A 12,265-nucleotide genomic window follows, 5' to 3' on the forward strand; every position below is an offset into this window, starting at 1 on the left:
TAGTATGATTTGTTACATATGGGTGTTAGTGTTACATGTTATGATGACTTGTATTATATTCACTAAAATGGCCAAGCTTGATAGTCTTCCTTCTTATTTTTTATTGCCTTGCGGTGAACGGAACTAAGAAGGAGACAAATAAATGACTCATCTGACACCGGAGTCCAGAGACCTCTCAGGTAAATTCAAACTAACGAGAAGACGGTACCCAAGAAATATGCTTTTGCCAAGAAAGCTGCCAGTGAGGATAAGTCTGTCAGCACTTCCAGAAAGATCCTTGACAGCAAACCCTCTCAGCATTAAACCATTTTCCTTTCTAGACAAATGTGTGCAACACAGTGTACCTGTCACACCCTCCTTTAGGCCAAAAGCTATTGGGATCGACAGTAACACCACCAAAACTAGTAGATGTCTCTCAGTTCCACTGTGACTGCAGTTATAGCTGAGATCAGTGAGGCTGAAATTAAATAGTATGAGCAAACATAATCTTCCAGATGGATCTTCACCAAACCCAGAAAGTCAATCACCCACACACTCATCAACAGCAGACTCGACTATGGTAATGCACTCTATGCCTGCGTCATCAAACTCCTCAGGAAACTACAGAATACTCAAAATGCCGCAGTCAAACTGATCTTCAACAACCCCCACTGCAGCCTCATTACACAACCAAAGTTCTATTAAATCTAACAATGTGCCGGAACCTGCAGTCATCTTTCTTCTTTTTTTGAAACTGCAATTAAACACAAACATAAGTCTTAAGAAACAAGAACATGAAATCCAAATCCAGATAAAAATATAATCCATAAACAACAAGAATCCATCTTTCTGTCTCATTGTTGACCAGGAGCTGTAAAAGAACAAGAACAATTACCAAACAAGGGAAGGGAGAGAGGTGGGATAATATCAGCCTCCGTATATTTAATAAAATCCAGATTTTCTGTCCATCAGAGCTGATGAAAATCTACATTTTATGGCAAGACCAGAGGCTAAGATTATGCAAGTTCAAAGCTTCTCTAACAAACAAGAAGCTGCATTTATCACAAGTTTAAAATAAAATTTTCTAAAAACAGAGTCATTAGACCAATCAGCACATCCCAAAATGTCATGTAAAGCACCTCCAAGCATAAAAGCTTTCAAAGCTGAAGCACCTCTCACTGAATGTGCACCAAACTTGCTCACATCTACACCCGCATTCATCATCATTTCATTCACCCATCTTCCAGAGTTGGACTAGACACAGCTCTGTGCGGTTTCCTAAAGGATATTAAAAGCTGTTTTTCATTTGGAGAACAAATATCTGAAGTTCTCCTTTCATATTCTTTTAAACAACGCACAACACACAAACATTCATGTTGGTAAAAATAAGGATAGAATAAACTTTCTGAATTTGTTTTTGTTCTTCTGCATAGATAAAAACAAACTCCCTCAGGACTGAAAATCCTAGCACCAACATCCAAAGCCCTCACGTCTGAAACTCTTCTAAAAGATAACAAACACAATAACATTGTCAGTTTCCCACTTAAAGTTCTCAAATTCAAACCACTATTGTTTCTAAACACAATAATACATTTGCAACATCCCAAACTGAGGAATATCTGTCCACGGGAGGCTTTGAAACTCTCACGCTTCTCATCAATCTTTTCACTAAAACATTATGTTCCACAGAAATTCCATTAACCAGTATATGACCAGCGGCAATGGCTGATCTATGCAAATTGATAGTTGATAGTTCTGTAAGCTAATCCTGACACAGACATGAAAGCCAAATAATTAACTATTATGACTACATCCACTGAAACGGGATCGTAATCCCTCTCCACACACCCTTGTAACCATTTGTCTAATGCCAATCTATACATTTTCCTGGTTCCAGGAGCCCAGGTTTCTCTAATAAGGTTAGAAGCCTCATCCGAAAGCCCATGCACTTTCCAGACTCTCCTGAAATTCTCCATGCCATCAGTCTCAACTGACCTAATACCACTAAATCGTGATGTTCCCCCAAAGGACCCATCAGTATGTCTTGAAAGGGTGGAATCAGAATTGGAAAATCTATTGACATTTCTAGAAGGATAGGATACCAGACTTGGGACTTCCATAGGGGCGGTTTTAAAACCACTGTTTCCTTCCATTTGCGAACCAACGTGTTATCAAAACAAATGAAGGGAAGGCCCCTCCAATCCTGTCTGAAGGCATCTATCCCTGCTGAGTCCGGATCCGGATGCCAACTGAAAAACGTCACTAGTTGAGTGTTCGCAAACAGATCCATATAACAAGGACCCCACATCTCCATCAACCTCAAAAACACCGACCTGTGAAGAGTCCAGTCGCTTGAATCTGTGTAGTTCCTCGAGTATCAATCCGCTTGCAAATTTTTCAGGCCTGGAATGTGTTCCACCTGAACCGAGATATTCTTATTCAAACAATAATCCCAAAACACCCTTGTAAGATCCGCCAGGTCCCTTGACCTTGGGGCGCCCAGTTTGTTGACATATCTCAAAGCTGAGACATTATCCATTCTCAATAGGATCGAACACCTTGCCTTGTCCTTTGTAAAGCTCTTTATCGCAAAAGACCCTGCAAGTATCTCCAGACAATTTATGTGCATTTTCCGTTCCTCTGTAGTCCCCGTTCCTCCTGTTGAAGTAGCACCACAGCGACCTCCCCATCCAGTTAAACTCGCATCTGATTCTATAATCAATTCCGGATTTACTCCGAAAGTTGCTTTCCCATTCCAAGCCTCTATATTTCTTAGCCACCAAAGGAGCTTTGACCTTGCTTCCCTTGAACGTGTAATCTCCTCTGAATACTTCATACCATGTCTTAAGTGACTGCTCTTCAATCTCTGAAGAGCACGATAATTCAATGGTCCTGGAAAAATAGCCTGGATAGTTGAGGACAACAGACCTATAATTCTTGCCAACATCCTCAATGAAATCCCATCTAAAGACAACACTCTTTAAATTTCCTTCCTTATTCTCTTTATTTTCTCAATAGGCAATCTCAATTGACCTTGAATGGTGTTTATCAAAACCCCCAAAAATTGAGTTTCCTGACTTGGAACTAAGCATGACTTCTCCCTATTTACTATAAAACCGAGACTCTCCAAAAGGTCCACCGTTAACCTCGTATGATCTTCCATTCTCAATTTTTCCTGATCCATGATTAGGATATCATCTAAATAAATAATCACACGTATAACTCTCTCTCTCAAGAAGGCAGATACTGGTCGAAGCATTTTGGTGAAGCACTACGGGGCCTAGGATAGCCCGAAGGGGGGACAAACAAACTTCCACAACTTTCCTCTCCATCTGAACCTCAGAAATCTCTGATGTTCTGACCAAATAGGAATAGTTGAATAAGCGTCCTTTAGGTCTAGACGAGTATCCAATCTCATGTTTGTAAGATATCTCTTAGCATATGCATGCCTTCCATCTTGAAATGATGGTACTCTACCCAATTGTTCAGATGTTTTAAATTTATAACTTGCCTCATACCTTTCCCTTCCTTTTCCACCAGGAAAATTTTGCTTACAAAACCCGCACATACATCCAATTCCTCTACAATAGCTCCTTTCAGTAGAAGTTCTCTTACTTCTTTTTGTACTAAATCTATTAGATCTTTTTTTAACTTTATCATGGGAGGATACCGATTCTGAACTGGTTCCTCCACAAAATCTATTCAATACCTCAACACAGACTGAAGGAACCACGGATTCCCTGTTAACATACGCCCATTCTGATAAAATTGGGCAAGTATGCCACTCAACTTTATATGGGTAACAAAATGGTCTATTCTTACCTGATCTTCTTGGTCTTCTATTCCCTCTTGAGTTTCCTCTTTCCTTTTTGAGGATAAAAGCTCCCTGATTGGAAACCATATTGAGACTGATATCCATAATTGTAGGGACTGAAACCCCTTGAAAACGAGGTCCTTGTAATCCCTTGACGTCGGCCGGGGAAGTGACCTCTAGTTCGTCCGGCCCTGTCAAAAACACGACGGTGAAAGACCTTTTTATTCTCCCTTTGCGATTTCTGGAGGGAGCTAAATGCCCCAACATATTTCAACATTTCCTTAATAAAGCATTCTCCAAACAACATGCCTTCAGCGTTCATTCCACCCTCATTATTTGCTAATTCAGCTTGCTCGGGATCTTCTTTGAGGAGAATACTCTTCCTCCTTTCCACAGAAATTGCGGTGTTTGCATTCCCCAGCAAACACACCACTCTCTGAATCCATTCCCTAAGTTCCTCTACATCCCAAACTTTCTTACTAACATATGCCTCCTCGGCCATATCAATTATCTTTGTTAGTGGTCCCGTTAAATCCAAAAGTCTGTCCTGACACATCCTTAGACCCTTGTCTAACCCTTTTTTTTGGTCTCTGCCTCCTTTCCCTATGAATGCAATTATCTTAGCATCAAGATCAGGAGTCATTCCGATATTATTTGCCAAATTAGGTCTTGGCCATTCTGAACGGAGCCTCTATCTCACGTCCTTTGCAATCTGTTTCCTCAGCCACATTTGTACATATTCTGCAACATGAGGAGCTGGACTCCATTTTGGAGACAAAGGGTGTTTCAATAACATAGGGTCAAACATTGACTCGCATAAAGGGTCATTGACCTCACTAATGCCATCTGAATTATCTTTTGATTTAATCTCAACTGGCTTATCATTCTCCATTAATTCTACCTCAAATTCAAAATCGAAAGGAGCAGCTCAACTCAATTTCTGCGCTTCCAGAAGAATCATCGCACAGGATAGTTGTATGTCTTCTAGACTCCTTCTGACCTCTAACAAGGTCCCCTTGTGTGTCCTCAACACACAATAATCAGGGGGGAGCTAGAAGGAGCTATCATCCATTCAGCTTCCTTTTGTATCATTCAAAATCAATGAGAATGGATCACTTGTACCTGCAACCAGGGTTCAATATGTTCTATCCGTCAGTGCTCAACGGAGTACTTGTAAAAACCCTCATTCACGTAGACAGGTCGGATGGCGGTTTATCTTGATTCTCTGCCTTGGTTTTTACATGTCAGCTTCATCATTGGGTCTGTTTCTGTATGCTTCCTCCACCTGGAGGGAACCACTGGTTTTTACAGTAGTTATCAGAAATCGATGGTAACTGAAGTAGTGCTCAAGTGCAGTGAAATGTTAAAAAGCCTTCCGCATACTTGCCATAAATAATTTATTCTGTCTGCTGTATGGGAGGGAATTAAAAAACAAGGCGGTGTAGTTCATGCAGTTTAGGATTGAGTATGGATCCACTGCACTATTTAACTGTGTCCAAAACGTTGGTTGACATGTTTCTTCCTCAAAATCACCCCAGAAGGGGGTCTATGGGCTTTCTACAGGACCTAAATAGTGAGAATAGGGTATTTTCCTATCCTGTGTATTAATCTCAGAGTAAGTATTCTGACATACCTAAAAAGGAAGGAGAGTGGAAAATAACCTTTGGAAAAAGTAAAAGATAAAAGATGGCACTGTCTCAAATGTTCAACTCACACATTTGAGATAAGCAGAATAGAATAATGGCAATACTTCATATTATTAAGCAAACATTAAAATGGCAAATCTTTGAAAGCTGTGATGCCCTATTTATGTCTGAAAAGTGGGTAAAGGGCGAGTAATATGGGTGTGTCGCCTTTGTTTAATAGTCTCTACGTGCAGTGTCTGCAAGCAGAACAGAGGTTATGTAGCTAACTTACATTATTAGTGATGGAGCCCCGATAACTGTCTAAAGACCTTGGTGTAATACAGCTGCATATCCTTGGAAACAGAAAGTCATCATTTTACATGAATGGGCATTTTCAGATATACGTGTGTCTCTCTGCTCGTAATCACTGTGGTGTAATAAGGCTATCTCAAGTATGAAGGCTTTCCTATTTCAGAATCACTAAGTTTGTGAATGCGGCATTTTTTCACAATGTCATATGACAGTGAATGTTCGTGTGCATGTTTTATTTGTTACGCGGTAATCATTGCTGTGTCTCGTGTTCTTTAAACTAGCGATGTTTTCCTCGTGCACATCGACGTAATGATGACTTTGTGAGAATCGGCGTAGAGGAAAGTTCATAGTGAGAAATAATGAAGAATAAACAACAGATTTGCTGCGTACCTTGTGAAGTCCCGATTTGGGCTTCTACAGGACTCCTGGCAGCTTAAACCCTGTAAACCAGAAAGCAAGTTAGATTAATGCATTCTGCATGAAATGTACATTACGTGTCTTCTCCGAGTGGATTCCAGCGTTGGTTCTACCTCGTATGTGGGGTGCACGACTTGTGCTGACGCTGCTCTCAGGGTCCTGGGTGGGGCGGGATCCCGAGTGTGTTCATTAAAAGGAAACTACGTGGAAATGGAAGAGATACCTATTGGGGTCTGTGCGCTTGAAAAAAGACTTAATTCATTCAAGAAATTTTTAGGAGGAACTATAAATCAATCCGTTTAGTTTGAAATAGTTTTAATGAGTTTTCTCGAGTGGGAGATTGCAAAAACCGTCTTGAGTCCCTATGTGAGTCATTGATGTTGGCAATTATGTTTCAGTATTTACAGAGCTCTTGATCATGGCGTATTGATCCTCAATACTGAAGGCTAATACAAAATAGTTCTGGATGGTTATCTGATGCTCAGCCATGGAATATTGTCATTAAGACCTGCAGAGTCTGTTTTAAGACGATTCACCCAACGCTATTCTTTTTCGAATAGGATCTTTTCAGCATTATGGGTTGGACCTGTTAATTTCTCTAGGATGACTCAGTTGAGGTCATTGATCGAGTGTCCTTGTTCAATGTAGTGGGTGCACATTCTGGTTGTTTCACGTCTGCATTTTACATTGCTTTTGTGTTCACCGATCCTCTGTTTGGCTTTCCTGCAGGTCATTCCTATATACCGAAGATTGCAAGGACAGGTAATCATGTATATAGCGTGTGTTGTATTGCAATTTGTGTGTTGTCTCAGGGTCCGATTCAGATCTGGCATCAGTTGTATGTTTTTGGTGCACCTTCACAGATCAGGAGCATCCAGGCACCAGACTTCATGATGCAAGAGCATAATGGTACTGTGCGGTACGGGTATATATGTACTGGGGGCAGGGGGACACAGCACAATGTGTGCTCACACCCAGAGGGCTCCCAGGCAGTTGAGCACGAATGATTTTCACACTGAGAGGGCTCCAGGGCAGTTCAGCAGCACGGGGGCTCACACCCACTGGGCCCCGGGGCAGTTCAGTAGCGCGTGGGTTCACAACCCCTGGGCAGCTCAGCAGCGCAGGGGCTCACACTTACAGGGTAGTTTAGCAGCGCCACTCTCTGGTTCATCACTGTCACTCTCTGGTTCATCACTGCCACCCTCTGGTTCACCACTGCCACCCTCTGGTTCATCCCTGCCACCCTCTGGTTCACCACTGCCACCCTCTGGTTCACCACTGTCACCCTCTGGTTCATCACTGTCACCCTCTGGTTCATCACTGCCACCCTCTGGTTCATCACAGCACCCTCTGGTTCACCACTGCCACCCTCTGGTTCATCACTGTCACCCTCTGGTTCATCACTGCCACCCTCTGGTTCATCACAGCACCCTCTGTTTCACCACTGCCACCCTCTGGTTCATTACTGCCACCCTCTTGTTCACCACTGCCACCCTCTGGGTCATCACTGCCACCCTCTGGTTCATCATTACCACCCTCTGATTTGCCACTGCCACCCTCTGGATCATCACTGTCACCCTCTGGTTCATCACTGCCACCCTCTGGTTCATCACAGCACCCTCTGGTTCACCAGTGCCACCCTCTAGTTCATCAATACCACCCTCTGGTTCATCACAGCACCCTCTGGTTCACGACTGCCACCCTCTGGTTGATCACTGCCATCCCCTGGTTCATCACAGCACCCTCTGGTTCACCACTGCCACCCTCTGGTTTATCACTGCCACCCTCTGGTTCATCACAGCTCCCTCTGGTTCACCACTGCCACCCTCTGGTTCATCACTGCCACCCCCTGGTTCATCACAGCACCCTCTGGTTCACCACTGCCAGCCTCTGCTTCATCACTGCCACCCTCTGGTCCATCACAGCACCCTCTGGTTCATCCCTGCCACCCTCTGGTTCATCACTGCCACCCTCTAGTTCATCACTGCCACCCTCTGGTTCACCACTGCCACCCTCTGGTTCATCACTGCCACTCTCTGGTTCACCACTGCCATCCTCTGGTTCACCACTGCCATCCTCTGGTTCATCACTGTCACCCTCTGGTTCATCACTGCCACCCTCTGGTTCGTCACAGCACCCTCTGGTTCACCACTGCCACTCTCTGGTTCACCACTGCCACCCTCTGGTTCATCACTGCCACCCTCTGGATTACCACTGCCACCCGCTGGTTCATCACTGCCACCCTCTGGTTCATCACAGCACCCTCTGGTTCATCACAGCACCCTCTGGTTCACCACTGCCACCCTCTGGTTCACCATTGCCACCCTCTGGTTCACCACTGCCACCCTCTGGTTCACCATTGCCACCCTCTGGTTCATCACAGCACCCTCTGGTTCTCCACTGCACCTTCTGGTTCATCACAGCACCCTCTGGTTCACCACTATAGATTATGGGGAGAAAGCACACCTGCCCAGCCTCAACCGGGGGTTGGTTAATGTGTTACTGAATTTGAGCTTCAAGTCCGGCACCTGCTTCCTTATCTGTAAGTGCTTCCTGTTTGTGTTTACGTTTGTGAGAGCCTGGAGCATTGTACCATACTTGTAACTATTCTCTGACCCTGCTTCGAGGGTCAGTGCAGGGTCAGAGAATAGTTCCAAGTAGGCAACAACTCTGGAGGAGCTGCTCAGGAAGCACTTACAGGGTTACAGCAGGTGCCGAAGTTGAAGTTAATTTCTTGGTAACCATTTTGTAAATGGTTACAAAGAAATTAGCTTCAACTTGGGCACCTGCTGTAACCCTGTAAGTGCTTCATGTACTTCAGTTTTTGAAAATCCGCCCCGAACGCGATTTCGGATTTTTCTGCAATCTCGCGAGAATCGCGGACCACGAAATTGCAGAAAATCCACAAATTCCGCGAACGGAACGGATTTTACACCCATGCTTAGTGGCGATCATTATTTTTTTGCTTTCCAAATAAAAATTCTTGCTTTGGGTATTGATGTTCAAGAAATAAGAGAAAGCTAAACGTTTGGAAGGTTGCAGTCAATACCACAAATACCACAAAATGAATGTGATGGCGAATGCTGTAATGCAACATTAGGCACCCAACAAACCTTTTGAAGGTGAAAGCCCTATTGTTGAAACCCATGGGGTATACTTAACCTCGGCGTGCCAATAAGATTGAATGAAGAAGCCTCCCCAACTAATTATGGCAAACTTCATCCTTGGCAACCTCACCTCACCCTGGTAAGATAATCCTACAAAGGGTGGACTCATCCTCATTAGGAAAGAGTTCTTAACAACACAATACTGGAAAAAAGAGGCGCAGAACATAAAACTTGGCCTAATGGGGACGGATTCGTCATTATATGTGTTTACCATTCCCTTCTGTTTTTAGCTGTACCAAAGGTGCCCACTAATAAAGGTCTAATGTTGTGTTTACCTTAAGGTATTTTTTAGTTGTTCTTATCCCTTGCTGTCACCTTCTGTAGAGATAGACTATGAAGTGAATGTGCTTCCTGTAGTGTTGGATGCTGTGAAATGTTGTCATGCCACTTCCTATGGATAAGGATGCTAGGAACTGCAGTGATATCACTTCATGTGGGGATTCATCTAGAGAAAGAGGTGAACTTGTCTTCCTTCTTCTTATAAAAATAATGTTGCAGAAAACTATCTATTTAGGAATGGAGTATAGGACAATTGGAGAAATATGCTATTTGAAGAAGAAAATATATGCGCTTTTGAAAAATAAAATGCTACACATTTATTAACTGAGTGAGAACGGTTAAGGAATCAATATGCCCTTTTAAAATATTTGTTGTCTTCGGCTCATATAGGATATAAGCGCTTATGTATCGTTTGGCATTTTACGGTTCCCTTATGACATTGTCTTGTACAAGTGATTGCCTGCCTAGTTTTGTACTATTCTTATTCCTCATCTCTGTCATCTAATATATGATATCTAACATCCTATTGATGTTTCGCACATGTATCACATATGTACTGATTTCTAGCCTGTATTGCTTATTTTATTCACCAATTCGTTAAATCCTTTTGCTCAAATTAATAAAATGTCTTGAATAAAAAAGGAACCAATATACCCTGTTCTACTGCATACATTGTCCATTTTCTTGTCTCCATTTCTAAATGTCATAATTCGATGAGTTGCACCTGTGTACTTTCTCCATTCTATCCTATGCTGAACAGTATCATAGAGCCTATGAGTATGCCAGCTACTGTAATGGCATAGGTGTCCCGACTGTCTTCTGTCACTTACTTTAATAGAGAGAGCTAATACCATGGCAATGAGTACTTGGGAATTGCCTTATGTTTTTATGTCATGACCCTAAACTTATGTAGAAAAACGACCTTCATGAGTAAATTGGCATTATTATTATTAAATTACTTTAAATTAAGTTTAAATGTACGAACACTGCATTATCTCTATAGTAATTTCCCTTGACAGAGGAAATTAATACTGTATAATTATTCGCTAACCCTGAAACGTGTGGCAGGGAAACTCTATTTGGAAATGTTCTGCACAACTCAGCTGCTACTCTGTTTCAACGTTACGGAGAAGACATTAATGAGCATGTTTTAATCTTTTCTAAATTGTTTTAATTTTAAAATTGCAATATTTAATCCGCAATCAGAGTTATGTATTGTGTTTTTCAAAATCCCTGCAAAAGATTAATTGTTTCTCTAGAAAAGTACTAACAGCCTGATTCATGAAGCTAAATTGCACTCGCAAAGGGCAAGATTCTCAGAATCTTGCCTTTTGCGAGTGCAATTTTGGCATTTGGGATTCACAATCCCAAATGTAAAAATCGCTAATAAAGAATTAGCAAATATGCGAGGATTAGCATTTAAGGAATCTCTATTAGAGATTCCTTAAATGCTATTCATGACACTTTTAAAAATTGCGAATTTGCAATTTTGGGCCGCTATTTACCGAGAGGTCAGACCTCTCGGTAAATAGCAAAAACGTAGAAAAATGTTTTTAAAAGCATTTTTCTAAGTTGCATGTTGCACACACACATGTCCTTTGGACATGTGTGTGCGCAACACCTGTTCAAATGTGCATTTAAGGGGTGCTACAGGGTGTCCTTTGGACACCCCTGGCACCCTTAAAATCGCTATCTTATTTGCGAGTAGCAAATTGCTACTCGCAAATAAGGGATACACCCCATTCATTCCTATGGGCCATTTGGCCCATAGGAATGAATGGGGAGTTATTCCTTATTTGCGAGTAGCAATTTGCTACTCGCAAATAAGGAATGTGTAGGAATCGCTATTTATTTAGCAATTCCTACATGAATACCGTTTTGCGAGTCCTCAATAGCGATTCGCTATGAATCGCTATTAGGGGCTCGCAAAACGGCCCGTTCATGAATCAGGCTGTAAGCTCCCAAACTCTTAAGGAGCTGAAGCAAAGGCATTTCAAAGGTATACAACCTTTACAACGCAACTTTTACCACGACCTACCATTACCACGCATTTTTTACAACGCAGGATCCATTACAACGCATACCATTACCACGCATGTATTTACAACGCAGGTACTTTTACAACGCATACCATTACAACGTAAGTATTGGTAAGTATATTTTTATTAAAAATATTATTTGGGTTTTTTGGTAAAGGGGTATTTTTAGGGTTCAGGGCCAGTTTTGGGTTTTTGGGTAAAGGGGTATTTTTAGGGTTCAGGGTCAGTTTTCAGTTTTTGGGTAAAGGGGTATTTTTAGGGTTTAGGGTCAGTTTTCAGTTTTTGGGTAAAGGGGTATTTTTAGGGTTCAGTGTCAGTTTTGGGTTTTTGGGTAAAGGGGTATTTTTAGGGTTCAGGGTCAGTTTTGGGTTTTTGGGTAAAGGGGTATTTTTAGGGTTCAGGGTCAGTTTGGGGTTTTTGGGTAAAAGGGGTATTTTTTGGGTTCAGGGTCAGTTTTGGGTTTTTGGGTAAAAGGGTACAGTGTAAAAATTAAATATAATTAAATTAAAATTACATTAAATTAATTTGATTAAATTACATTAAATTAAATTACATTATATTAATTTTAATTAAATTAAATATAAAAAAATATTATATACTTACCAATACTTACGTTGTAATTGTATGCGTTGT

Source organism: Lissotriton helveticus, chromosome 8 (genome assembly GCF_964261635.1).
Source record: "Lissotriton helveticus chromosome 8, aLisHel1.1, whole genome shotgun sequence".
In the NCBI taxonomy this organism is placed as follows: domain Eukaryota; kingdom Metazoa; phylum Chordata; class Amphibia; order Caudata; family Salamandridae; genus Lissotriton; species Lissotriton helveticus.